The sequence below is a fragment of the Eutrigla gurnardus genome (genome assembly GCF_963514095.1).
Source record: "Eutrigla gurnardus genome assembly, chromosome: 22".
Taxonomy (NCBI): Eukaryota; Metazoa; Chordata; class Actinopteri; order Perciformes; family Triglidae; genus Eutrigla; species Eutrigla gurnardus.
Genome location: NC_139933.1, coordinates 5,814,942 through 5,829,336, shown reverse-complemented (window position 1 = coordinate 5,829,336; position 14,395 = coordinate 5,814,942).

Genomic DNA, 14,395 nt, shown 5'->3' with positions numbered 1-14,395 from the left:
TGGACTTATTTCCGATGATGGAGGGCGAATCTTTAAGATGCGCTTCGTCTGGCAATTTGTGGGCGTGTAAAGCATTCAGGATTTCAAATAAAAAGATGTGTCCAGAGCCTAATAATTCTCCACAGCCCATATAACACTGCCTTACAGACAAATCTGAGCGGTGATATGAAAAGGGAGACTGCAGGTCTGACCCCGGTGAAGAACATGATATCTTGGCCATAGGGGGGCTGATTACAGTCTGGGGCCGAACCCTGAAATTTCACATCTGTTTGTAGCAGTCAGTGGGCATTATGGGGATGATTTCTTATATTACAGCTCAATCTGGCGAGGAAGTTAAATATTTTAGAGAACAATATGATGACAGCTTCTGGGGAAGCCACTATACGGCTGTAAGGAGGAGGAGGGGGGGGGGCTTTAAAAGGATTGTGTGTGGAAATGATAGCTGAGGCGAATGTCTATCAATCAGCATGACCTGATTCGGTTTCATCATTCCCCATCCAAAGGCCCATAAAAAGCCTAACGTATGGGGCCGGTAACGGCATGGGATCCCCGCTCCGGACCAGCAGCCATATGGATTATTTTATACAGAACAAGAGCCATTATCACTGCAAATATGAAGACTCCTCTCACTACACTTATTTAATTCAGATAAAAACTCAGATGTGGTTTTATATGCATTACTCATAATGCAATCTAAATACTAAAAATACTACTTTCACAGTTGGATCAGCAATCATGCAATTTGTTGTTTTAATCGTGCATGTCATTTTCTTTTATCAGCCACATATCCTTCCCCTCCATTCTTACAAGTTGGTTTGGATACCGAGACCTAGAATTATTGGTGAGCACAGGAAAGGCTTGCCAGCGGAAGAACCTGCTGAAAGACTCAAAGAGATACAAGGATTAACGGACTAGAACGAGTCCCACTAAATCCACGGCCAGGGCCTGTCTTCACATCGCTCTGTCTGGAAAACCTATCCCCAAAACAATGTAACTTATCCCCCAGCTCACTCTATTGCTGGAATATATTTTGACAAAGTCTTTGTTCTCACATTAGGGAACTGTAGGCAGATCATCCGTTATCCGTGACCTTTGTCATAACAAACCATGGCAGTGGAGGGTTTTTTTTTACACTCTGCTGAGAAGCCTGAATTCACATCAAGTTATGGGTCATTCTCACTCTCTTGAAACAAAATCAAATATGTCATTTGTCATGTTATAATTCTGTATTCTCCGCTGATCTCAGTACAGATGACGTTTTACACGTAAGCTCCTCCATAAATCAGCGGCCATCCATCACCTACGTGAAATTCCAAACCGTGACCTTATGAGAACAATATCCAGGGTTCATGGGACATCAATTTCTACGTGCAGCGCAGCAGAACAAATATCTGAGTCACGGCTGATATGTAATCATTCTCCCTCGGTTCAGGGACCACTTGCACCCGATGAAGGTGCGTCTGTTATACAGCGAAAACACGATAAGTTGAAGACCAAAAAGAATCCTAAATGGTTGGAATTAACATTTCTGGGGGGTAAAATAGCATGTTTTTGTGCTGCAGACGCCTTGCAGTGATACCACCCGGCTAGCTAACACCTGCGTGCTGTCAATACCTGCTCCTCGCAGACAGGAAGTGGTGACAGATGACAGAGGAAGTAGCTACCCAGAGGGAATCACAGCCTGGACGTCCGCCTCTGCGAGACGGAAGTGACTAGACGGTTCGGGACTCTGGGGGATCCAGGAAACAGCTACCTCTGCGCCACATGTCAGTCATTGTCGGGAGCTCTAAAGGAAGGGATCTCTCAGCGCGGACGTTACGTGGGATGAAGTGGTGAAAAGACGCGGCCCACCTGGAGCACTTTTTTTTGGTGTTCTTTGAGGCACGTCTCCATGCGCGTCACTGGACGGGACAAGGGTCGACCTCACGTGTTTCACCTGCTGCCGTGATGCATTATTCAGCTGCAGTCCTGTGTGATGCTGGTGTATCTCCCTGGAGCAATTCATTGACTGCCCCCCCCTCCCTCAAAACAACACTCCCCCCTAGTCCCTAATGAGACCCCCTACCTCCGGCCTCTATTATGAGGGATGCATACCAATAGAGAGACAGAAGAGGGGAGACAGACTGAGCCTCAGAGACCTCTGGAGCCCTCCCTGGCCTAAACCATCAAACGCACCCCTCACAGAGTCAAATAATGGGCCCGATCAACATTCGCCCCATGTTTTCCCCCACGTAAGCCGCAGATGATCTACGGCTAAAGGCTCCAAATGATAGCCTTTTCAAAAGGGACAGGCATAGCCCCCCTCCGAATGCTCCCTTTGTGTCCGCCACTAATCCCGGGCCCGCACTTCAAGGGCCCCGGGTTCACTTCTGAGGCGGCCGCTATCATCTTAAAGGGGAGGGAGAGAAAGACGGCACTTTTAAACGGCTTTAATCAAGAAGATGTAATACCGTGATAAGTTGATCACCCCCTTAAGCATGTAATTATAGCACAATCGGCTATTAATGTTATTACCCCACACACTCTTTCTTTTATAGCCTCTGCTGAAACTTCAGCACAGAAACACAGACTAGGCATTGTTCCACCTTTTTTTGTAATACGTAAAAAAAAAAAAAAAAATGTTGGTGGAGCCCAGTGTGTGACAGACGGCAGGCCGGGAAACAGAGAGGAGATGCTTGTTTGCCAGACAAGTGTTCAAACAAACAGCAAGTGCCGTGTGTTGACTCTGGTGTTGGAGTCTAACAACCCCAAACAGCCCGTGTGTCAACTATAAACACAAGACGTGCACCCTGTGTGTGTGGGGGGGGCGGGGGGTGCAAACGGGCTTCCAGGCTCACTGCTCGATGCTGCGTTGCAGTGATAGAAGCGAAGCGTCGCTGCAACTCATTTAACCCCCCCGGTCTGTTTCTGGGTCATGTGATGACATTCCTGTGCCGTGACATAATATGTGGATGCACATGCACACGTGCGTGGTTTTTGTGCATGCATCCTCCGCACATCGTCCACACAAGTGTGTAGACGTGCCCCCACTCGAGAAAATAGGTTTTTACAAGCCTCGGATAATAAAAACAGCGAGAGGGAAGGCCTGTATTTAACCCGTGAACTAGAGATGGTGCTGACTTTTTGCATCATTCTGACAACAAGAGACGAGTCACAGTTCTACATCACACTTGTGACATGGCCTGCTAGCATTAGCTTAGCGGGGTTTGACGGTTTCAAACCAGGGCCCTTGTTTTTCTGACCCCTACTGTTCTCAGCATGGAGCAGCTTATTAAAACCCTCGTCCGTGTGACAAGAAAGCGTCGAACAGCTTCTGTAAAAAAAAAAGGGTCTGTGATGATCAAGAAATACCTGTTCCACATTCGTCCTGCAGTAAATGGGCCACTAAGAGAAGTGTTGGGGGACACACTTTTCCATTTACTTTAAATTGCCGGGGACCGACTCACTGACAGCGACATCGAGATTGATGGGATGCCGTCTTAATTAGTCGGGTCAGGCCGAGGCCAGATAGCTTTGTGCCACTGTCAGTTGCCCCTCCCTATATAAATTGTGTAATTATCCCTTTCATTACACTCAGCTTTCAGGCTACCTGATAGAATTCAATGGGAGGTGTCACTATCTCTTATCATTATGCTAATGGCCTTGTGACCAGCGGTTAAATCACAATGGAGGAGGGAGGGGAGGGGGGGGGGGGGGGGGGGGGAGTAAGCAAGTCTGCCAGTCTAGCGGACGACCCCAGTCAGGGACCTGTCTGTCTGCGGGGTGATAGGCCGTGACATGTCTGCCGGCCCACAGGGGGATTCAAACCAGGAGGGGAGCCTTGGGACAAGTCCTGGAGGGGCCAACTCCCCAGACCCCCATCTGCATACTGGTGGGGCCGCTCAGACACCGCCTTCAAGAGCCATTTGAATATGATTAGACATTAATGACCTTCACGAATGAGCAGACAGAAGACGCTTTGTTTTGGTCCGTCTCAGCACTCCCGTGTCTGAGCACGCGTGTTTGGGTTCGACCGATCCCTCCCATTTCTTGTACCTGTTCTAAGAAGCCGTGGGCGTCCGCGATTAGCATTCGACAAGTGCCAAATGTGGACCCGTAGGACTGGAGAAAGAGTTTGACGAAGGGGGGGAGTGACAAGTGATTAATTTCCATTCAGTTAAATAAGCCAGGCACACTGCCCTCTGCGTACATGTCAACACTGGGGGCTTGTTTGGGTCACACACTCACCGTTTACAGTTTAGCACTTTTCTCCCAGTGGATGAACAGAAGGAATATCTGCAGATCATCCCCGTATCAATACTTTTACTTTTACGGAGTTTAAATGCCCCATAAACCTGTATCTCAAATGCATCACCGATACGGTTTTTAATGTCCAATAAAGCAGAGTGCCTGCAAAATGATGACACATGTTGAACTGTGGTCGAGGGCATCGGACTGCTCCCACAATTAGATCGAGCCATCTGCACAATAAATACATAACGAGGATGAATCAGAGAGCTGTGCTGGTTTTAATGGTGTGTAATGGTACGAGTGCTGACAGCGTAATAGCCCCCCGACTCTATTGACTTTTTTCCCCTCATAACGGAGCGGTACAGCTCCGTGTCCGATCCCTATATTTAACCACCGCGTGGGCAATCATCTCATGGCCGTATTACCGGACGGGCCTTTAATGAAGAGCACAATCATCAGGCCTTTAGGTTTAATGAAAAGAGACGGACGGCCGTTTGAAATGATCCTCCCATGAATCATGCTTCTCATGCAGGGGTGTAAATGTAGACAGTGTGTGTGTGTGTGTGTGTGTGTGTGTGTGTGTGTGTGTGTGTGTGTGTGTGTGTGTGTGTGTGTGTGTGTGTGTGTGTGTGTGTGTGTGTGTGTGTGTGGCCCTAACACTGCATGAAAGGACTCAATAAACAAACTTACTTTAAGGTGCATGAAAGCATCTTGAAAGAGTGTTTTTATCAGATTGCTTATTCACAGATTCACCGTCATTAAATCAATAAAAAATAAAAATGTGGTATTTCATGTAAGAAATAGATGTTCCTGAGATTTCCCGAGGCGTTGCTGAAGCTGTGTGAAGGCGCTCCGCAGGTTTACGGTGTTGTTTCTGATTAAAAGCCGAGTTCACGCCGGAGTTGGAGGAGCTGTCAGCGGTGTTGTAAGACAGCTGCTCTCACAGACAATGCATCCTTCATAAGACCACTCTGCCAAAGTCCGTATCATATAACCCAAGGTTTTCCAGCAAAGCTCAATCCTGCTCACCGGTTTCCAAAGCTGCTTAATAAGCTGATATGAATGAGGAAATAAATGGCTGATGTCAGTGGAAGAGGAAGTGTTGGCACCGGCTTGACAAGCTTTGTGCATTTAACTGATTCTTCACATTGACTTACATTCTCTCAGCGATATCTTGAAGTGCAAAATGAAAACTTCCCACTGTCTGTCAGGATCTCGCTTTTCCTCAGAGGCTGTTGGAGGGGAAAAAGCACCTGCAGGTCAGGTCGGACTGTTTATTTACAGTCAACAGGGCCGGAGATCCACATGTGGGATGGATCCAGAGTTTGGAATGGTAGACACCTTCCTGGCTGATGGTCACCTCTGACATACATGTGACAAATACGATGAGGGACGTCCTGATACCGAGTCCCAGATTTTATAAGTGACATAAATAACAGCATTCTCAGTAACACTTGTGAGTTTCCATATAGTTTATAGCAGGCATAAAAAGGGAAATATAACAATTAAAATACCCTTAAATGCATACATTACCCACAATATGTCCATTTGTATATAATTTATCATACATATATATCATATTTCTGAGTTTGACTCTCTTTCTTGTTATTCTCATGTGTCTTTTCTCAACCAAAGAATATTCAGAACCTAAAGATTATAACTTTACTATCAAATTAGACAAAGAAAAGCAGAAAAAGCTCACAATTTTTGGCAATTTTGCTTGAAAAATGACTCGAATGATGAAAAGTGATAATCAAAATAGTTTAATTAATGAATGGGTAACATGTAATTAATACACTAACTGCTTCGTTGAGTTATTGTTTGGAGGTAAATCAGATTCTATCCTTGTTTGTTTCATATTTCAGCCTTCATCAGTGCCTAAAAGAGCAGAATGAATGGACTGTAAATCAGTTATTGTGCTTGTTATGCTGACTAACCTTTACATGTAAAGCTACTGCACTATCACTGTCGGCCCACTGCACTCAAACCCATGATGTCGTCCTCCTCCGGGTCCTCCGGGTCCTCCTGGTCCTCCTGGTCCTCCTGGTCACGGCCTCATAGGCTTTGTCATCCACCATGGCCGTCCCTTTGAGGCTGTGCCAGCTGCTGAACACTCTGAGCTGATTATTATGACATCTTACGGCAAGTAGAGCTCTCCTCCCAGCAGGGTTTGTGCACAAGCACAGCGACGAAGCATTCCTTTGTCAAGTGTTTGTGTCACACTTATAGGATTAGAAAGGCTTTGAAAAGGCACAGTCATGTTCAGAACCACCTACTGAACAGTTTTAGTGCCGTGGTCACCGAGGCGATGAAACACATATTTATTTATGGGGTTGGATGAGCAGAATACAGTGAGCCGGTCCCAGCATCCAGGTTTGGGCTCCGTTCCAGGAGCTGGCAGGGGTTCACTGTATGGAGGAGTGTGTGTTACCCGTATGATATTTTACCCATTTGACAGAATGTACATTTATGTTCCCATATTTCATAGTTTCTGCCAGGGTCATTTTTAAATCCTCTCACCTGTATCTCATTTAAATCTTCGCATGTAGGAATGTCAGAGTCCAAACTGGGAAAAAGGGGAGCGTTGGGATAAATCACCGCGGACGTCCCCGCCTCGATGGTTCCCATACATCTCCGATTTTATTGTGTCTTCGGCTCCTCTGTCTCCACACGGCTTCGGTGAGGTGGCAGAGGTTTTTGGTTTCTGGCAGCAGGGAGGAGAGCGAACGAGGGCCTCTGCTGGGCAGGTTGTGGTACTGAAGCCTCAACTCAAATACTATTCACTAGATTTAATAGAGTAGAACATTTTCCCCCCCATATTAACTTATTTAGTTTGGGTTGTTGCCATCATCATATTTCCACTACACAATGATGATGTTACTGCAAGAAAAGTTTAACTTTAACTTAGTTTATTATGCTTTTTGTCTTATTTTGGGGTTTGTTTGGCATAAAATACACTCAAAATAAGATTTTAGTGAGATGACGAGAGAGTCTCACCATAAGTGTACATATAAATATATTATTTACAAGATATTTTCATGTATATATATTTCAAAATATCCCAGGTTATTGTCAATATGGTGAGTAACGACACCCCTAATAATCATTCACACACATTATACTTATTATTTTTTCACGTGTGTGTATTTTGTTGTTTTGTGCATATTTATAAGATTAGATTGTAAATATGAATTTTAGGAGATATCTATTTAAATTCCACTTTTGTGGCCTTTTTAACATCAGCAGCAGATGAAAATGAGCAATTTAAGCTAATTTATGATCGATGAAATTAAAATAAAGTCATAAAATAAATAATAAATAACACATTTTTTTGCTTTTTCATTTGAAAAAACATTTTTAAATTGTACAGCTATTAATAGTCCTGATTAAAAAATGTTTTTACAGCTTATCCTGTGGATTATCCAGAGTAACCAGAAACTAGTTTTCCGTGTTAAAATGTATAAAAATGTCATTTTTCAAGACTTGTAGGAGCATAAAATGAAATTGAGTTTGAGTTTCGGCAGATATCTCACAGACAAACGTGTCAAAACTTATACCGATAAAACCTCTGTCTTACTATATCTGCATGGCTGAATACCACTATGGGGGTGAGGGAAGCAACCCTTTAACACACTACTGGACTCAGATAAAATAGATCGCCTCGAAGATCCTGAGTGCGAGAACTCAACGTGTCAGTCATGTTCTCCGGTTTCAGCTCCCTGAATGACTGAGGGGAGATGGACATCACTTAGGGTTCCCCAGGGGAAGAAATTCCTCCAAGACTTAGTGTTCCTCTCGCTGTCTTCCTCACAAATGCGTTTCCCAAGCCGTTTCCATTAAGAGACTTGGGACGGGGCTTTCTGCGAGCTTCCCCAAAATGCACAACCAGCCAAAGGGCAAGGGGTTTTGTCGGACAAACCTCTGAAGGTGTAATCCATAGTGTTAAAAGCAGAGCGTCTGACCTGTTGGTGTTTGATGTCTGTCTTCTTCATATAAAAAAGTCTGATGTGCACATGGCTGAGTGTCAGTTATTAATCACCGGGAGGAGGAGTGAGTGACAAGTCTCAAATGTTTACATGCGGCCCCCATTCTTCTGCTCGGGGATCTCAGCGGCTGCTTGGCGGCGCGGCGTCTCCCCCCCTATGCCTCCTCAGAAGGTTGTGTTACTGCGTCCATACATCACCCTGACACGGGTGCACTCATTGAAACGGCCCGGCTAGACCCTGTCTCGGGATGATGACATATTTGCCATTCCACTCACTGAGGTGTGCGAGCATCTTATCGCTGTCAGAGATCAGCCGAGCTCAGGCCGTGTACGCATCCTCCGTCCAACTTCATCTAAAGGATGCATATATATATAGATATATACACACACACGAGGTGATTTCACTTCTTTGGGTGTTATAGAGCTTTATGGGTGATCTAATTAGTGGCTCCGACATCGATACTGCCTGGGAGTCCCTTTTTTTTTCGACACAGCTTCCCCCCTGCTCCTCCTGGGGGTAATGGAGGGAGGAAGAATGTGGAGGGAGGAAGTGAGTTTCCTCCAGGCAGATTGCTGGATGGAGAGGCTGAGAGACGGACAGATGACAATGGCAGGGAGGCCGGGGCCTGAGTGTCGCCTCAGGGAGACCCAGACCTGCGCTACGTGTTGGCTCCGGCCGCTGTACGCTAAGTGCACCGAGCTGAGGCCTTCACAGCAGATTTGGCAAGGTGATCCTTTCACCCCCCCCCCCAATCCATCTCCTGCCAGCCGCTCCCCTTCTCCCTCCTCCCCACCCCACCCCTCTCTCCTCTTCCTCCCTTAATTGACACCCAACCAGGAGGTGATGAGTTGACACAGAGGGTGAAGACGGCTCGGGGAGTGTTGTCTCCACCTTTTCCGCTTTTCTATCTTTTTTTTTCTGCGGTGGTCGAATTAAGATTTCATCTTCTTCTTCTTTTTTTGTCCATGAATGTTTACTTTTTTCTTCATTCTTTATGTTGTTTATCTGTGGGTGTGTGTATGAATCTGTGCATCTTTGTATCTGTTTGTATTATAACCCGACTCATAAACTTTTAGGCCGGAACTGATTTTATGATTTGGGAGTTTACGATATATCTGTAGATGGCATTTTCTTTTCATATACATGTAACTCTTAGATAAATCTGATAAAAAAAATGTAATTTCTGGAATTGTGACTACGATATATATTAACATGATATTTTACAGTTGAGAAATCCACTTGTCAGCGCTCTCTGGTGGACAAACTACACAAAAACACAAAAACCTATATGTAATAAGTTCTTATAAGTCTTTAAAAAATGTTGCTAAACAGTCTGATCGACTTGTGTTTATCCTATTTGCTGCCACGATGTCACCGTGTTGCCAAAATCTCAACAATTCCTAATAATCCAACACCTCTCCTTTAATAGCCGTAGACCAGGTTTGGGGTCAGCTTGGTTATATAGGCTGACAAATTGTTTCATCCACATGCAAACAGGCCCGAGGCCCTCGTGATCCCTCCAGCAGTCAGACAGCGTGTCTCCACGTCCACGCTGAATGACACTGAACATCACCTCCTGTAGAGACGCCGCATTGTTTCCCATGCGGGGTTTTTTAGAAAGCAGATATCAAATTCTTCTCTATTCAAAGAGCCTCTGTTTTATTAGGCGATTGCAGCTTTTAAAGGACTTCATCAACGGGTCGAGATGCCACACGGCTCAGAGGGAAGGGGAAGAAACCCGATGATGAAAGGAGGAGAGGTGTACAAGTGTTGGATTTCAACTACATTCCTGGAGGTAAACTTCAGGTATTGAGACGTTGTGGTAATTTGTAGTGTCTTGTGTCACGGGTCCAATCTCTCTCTCTGTCTTCTTCTTTTTTTTTTTTGAACTCCCATTGCTCAAGGTGTTGATGTGGAGGTGAATGACTTGTCAGATGAAGTTATACGCCCTTCACGACAACAGCCTCCAGGTTTTTCTTTCCCCTTGCGGTCAGCGCTGTAAATTTCGAGGCGGGTGTGACAATGATTGACGGCCTTATGACAGGGCTTTGCAAATCCTCTAATCCGTTCATAAAGCTCAATAGGGGGCACTTGATGCACTCTATCCCAGCACCTCTTCCCCCATCTGGCTTCTGTAAAAGACACTCAACGCCGTCGGATGCTTGACAGGAGCCGATGACATGCAGCGTTGAGAGCTTTTATGAGACGTGACTTCTCATCGTGGAAAATTCACCCAGTGTACCGTCTTAACAAAGCATATAGATTAGAAGGAGGCACTTAATGCACACACTTTTTCCTCAATACACCTGCATTCCTTGCCCAGACAAAGGGCAGAAGAACACTGTACGAGGCAGACTAGGATTTATACGTGCTGTCTGTGGGTGCAGACTGCTGGAATCTCTGCAGTTTTATGGCCATATGGATCAGAGAACAGCGTGCGGTCTGAGACTGTCTTGGTTACAGTCTGTGATCTATGGGGGATGTGTCCCGCTCCGGTGACACCTCCTTCACACAGAAGCCTTTTATCTCGTGGAGACAGAGATGAACCTGGAAACCGCTAAGAGATATATGTCTATTCAAATTAAAGGAGATTTGACTTAAGCTGGCCGTGAGATAACTAGAGGAATAGCTGCTCTGCCTTGTAAGTACATGCAGATTAATCCCCAGTTATTCTTCTCAGAGCAACCTTTACGAAAAGTTCATGATAAGGGTTTGTTTGATTCAGTTATTGGATGCTGCCACCTGGTGCAAAGCTGGAGTATTTAACTCACTGAGAGATATAGATTTTTGTGTTTTATGTCGTAGAGGATTCAGGCTGTAAATGTTGTCAAAGATACTGCAACTGGCAACACTGAACTGATCTGAAAACAGTCAGAATCAATGATGAATATCGGGGGCCAATCAGATCCCGGGAGTCCAAATGAATCTAAATAAATCATTTTCAATAAGTTCTGTTCTCTGCAAAACATGAAGCCTAAAAGCCCCCAAAAAAGTGTACATTTTAAATATTTGTTCCTGTTTTGATTGATTAGATTTTCACAGTTGAAACACCAACTAAAGTATGAGTATCTAAAAAAACTCAGATATATAGAAGAAATGTTTATCTTCAGGAAATCAGAGCACCATAGCTAAAGTTTGTTTACATGTGCTTAAAAATAGGGGAATGTCTGCATGCCCCAATTTGAAATGTATTCTGATCGGCGTCCTGTTGCGACAGAAATGGGTCACAGACGGCTCTGCATGCAAGATATGCAAATATGTCACTTTTAGATGTGAAACTAATTCACGGCATCAATTTCAACACTAATGTCTGTTTCACTTTTTCTTTGTTTAACACTATAAACATATGGATTTTATATTTGAACGTTGTTAATGCTGTTTGTTTCTTTGTCCGTGTTAAATGCCCCCGACATCAGTCTGCCGTGTCAGAGGTTAACTGTGTGTCCCGACGCGTTGCACCCGCTGATATCCATCACACCTGCCAATCAGGGTGACATTAATCAGAAAGGGTGTCAGGCGGCATGGGGCAGGGAAAGTGCTCGGCCCTCCTCCCATCAATCACTCCGGCTGTTAACCGTCATCACGCGTGCAGATTGATCAGAAAGGATTCTGCACAGATTGATTAGTCCAGCAGCGTCTCCATCACGGGGCCGTGAGACCCGGGCCGCTTCACCCTCTCTGTCTTTCTCCTGTCTCTGTGCTGCAGCCAGGTAAAGTGGAGAATTGGCTTCAGGTGGTTTGGAGAAGATCTTATCTTCTGTTAACAGTGGAATGACACCATAATGGAGCAGCAGGGGTGCAATTACCTTTTAGTCCTCCTCCTCCTTCCCTCCGCCTTCACCTGAGCCTTCATGACAAATTAAGATAAATGACGGAGATAAGTAAGGAACCTGCCTGCCTGCCTTCCAACATCACAGTCGGGTTGAGTGTGGGAGCGAGTACAGCTCTCGTACGCGATACCTGTAAATCCAAAATCATGTCAGGAGCCTTCAATGTGCAGCTGAAAGCAGGGGATGCCCTTTCCACTGAAATAGATTCAATAAAATATGGCTATGAAAGAGCAAATTTTAATAAAAATCAACATCTAAACTCGAAACATACTTTATCGTGCTGATTTCCCTCAATTTTTAATTTTAATCGTTTTATGGGTTGTACTATAAACCGAAAATTATAAAATTATGAATATATTCAAATATTTTAAGAAAAAAACAAAAATAAATAATGATTTTTTTTTTTTTTTGTCTGTTTTATATTTAAATATCTAAAGAAAATCATCATAGTGATACAAATACCTTGCAATAAGGTTAGGGTGAGGTTTAGGTTTAGAGTTAAGGGGTTGGGGTTTGTTAATTCAGGTTTTGATTTTTGATTTTTTTTTTTTAAACTGAACTTGTGTTTACTTCTCACTTGATTTATTACCTGAGTAAACTGTGAGTTTATGGTCTCAGTTGCTAGTTTCAAGTCTTCTTCATTACACTTAGTACATCATGGCCCCTTTTAGCGTAAAACAGACCATAAAGCAGGGAATGCTGCAGGGCGTGGCTACCTGGTGATTGACAGGTCGCTACCACAGCGCTGTACTGCCTCATCTACGTTTTCATCTTTAACCCCTTAAGTATGTTTTCAGTTCACGGAAGTTAACTGAAAACATATTGGTCCCTAAAAATATCAGAGTTTTGGTAAAACTTAGCAACGCCCTCTTGCTCCACCACTGGTTGCAAAAAACCAAGATGGCGACCATCTCGAGACTTCAAATGTATAGTCCACAAACCAGTAGCTGACTTCACGGTAACTGTTGTGTAAAGTCTATGACTGGGGGCTCCATGCACATTTTGGTTCATTTATTTCTTCCCAACCAGATTAACAAACTTTCTGTTGCAACTGTTACACAACCTCCTTCTGGTCACATGGTCTCCTGGTGATGTCGGGGGGGCATAAACCAAAATACGACTTGTTCCACTTTGGATTTAATCCAACAAACAAACCATCAAAAAACGTACCCAGACCCTGTACTTCCAACGTGACAAGCCCTCGGGGAAGCTCTGCTCTCTCAGCCTGAACGCCACAGTGACTCACACAAGTGGTATTTAGTGGTTTAAATCAACACTCTGACCTCTTCACATGCAGTTCATCATGATTGTTCATTTTCTGGAATATTTCAAATTGAAATTCAGACCATATTTTACACACGGCACCAAAAACAAATCAAGTAACGAGAAGAAATATGGTAAATGTAATATATAAACCCTTAACATAGCAATAGATAGAGGTGAGTGTGAGGGACATAGAGGGCTGAATGTGTAATTTGTTGCATTAGCAGTGCCATAAATGCTCATTATCTTGCAGGGAGATGAAACAGGGTCACCTTGACAGACACAGTGATAAGGACATCAAATGAAAGGGCTTTGGGGCATGATTTGACTTCTCAGGATCAATAGGCTCCAGTATTCACTCTGAGGAATGTTGATCTCCTGTGTGTTCATTTCACTTATAAGACTTTATCTAGGTGAGAAACCCCTTCGATGTGTTTGTGAAAGTGTTAAAACAAGTGTTGAAGATGCTCCCTCCCCCCTACACATACACACCTACCCATCCCGCTCAGCTCCCAGAGGTTGAAGAAGACCAGACCCCTTCCCCCAATCCGCTATGCCCCACCAGAGTGGACTCCTCACCCCCCTTACCCACCCCCTACCCTGCAGCTGGAGGTATCTGTTTCACAGGCCTCTGTAATGCGGGACCTGGGAGGATAAGGTTTCACAGGTACAAAAGTTTCCGCTTTAATCCTATCACACAGAGTGAGTGGTCAGGGCTCAGGGCTCCTGCATAATCCCGGGTTTATCCATTCAGATTGAGACCAAGAGACCGAGACTATGCAAGAGAGGAAGAGATTACTGCCCATCTCTGATTTTTATTCAATCGATGTTTGCAGCGCAAACGGCGAGAGGGATCCCTCAATAGCAAATCCAGCTATTCCACACCTCAGTGCACACGGGAGCAGATCGGTAATAGATAGAGTTAAATCTCCTCCAGCAGCTGTTAAACAGTTTGATGGTCAGAATCGAGGTTAAAACATCAATTAAAAACGCCTTCATTCATGTCCATGAAGAGCCTTTTATTTCTTATCACGGCTAAAGAGGGACGACTAGAGATGCACAGTGCATTTAGTTATTTTGAAGTCG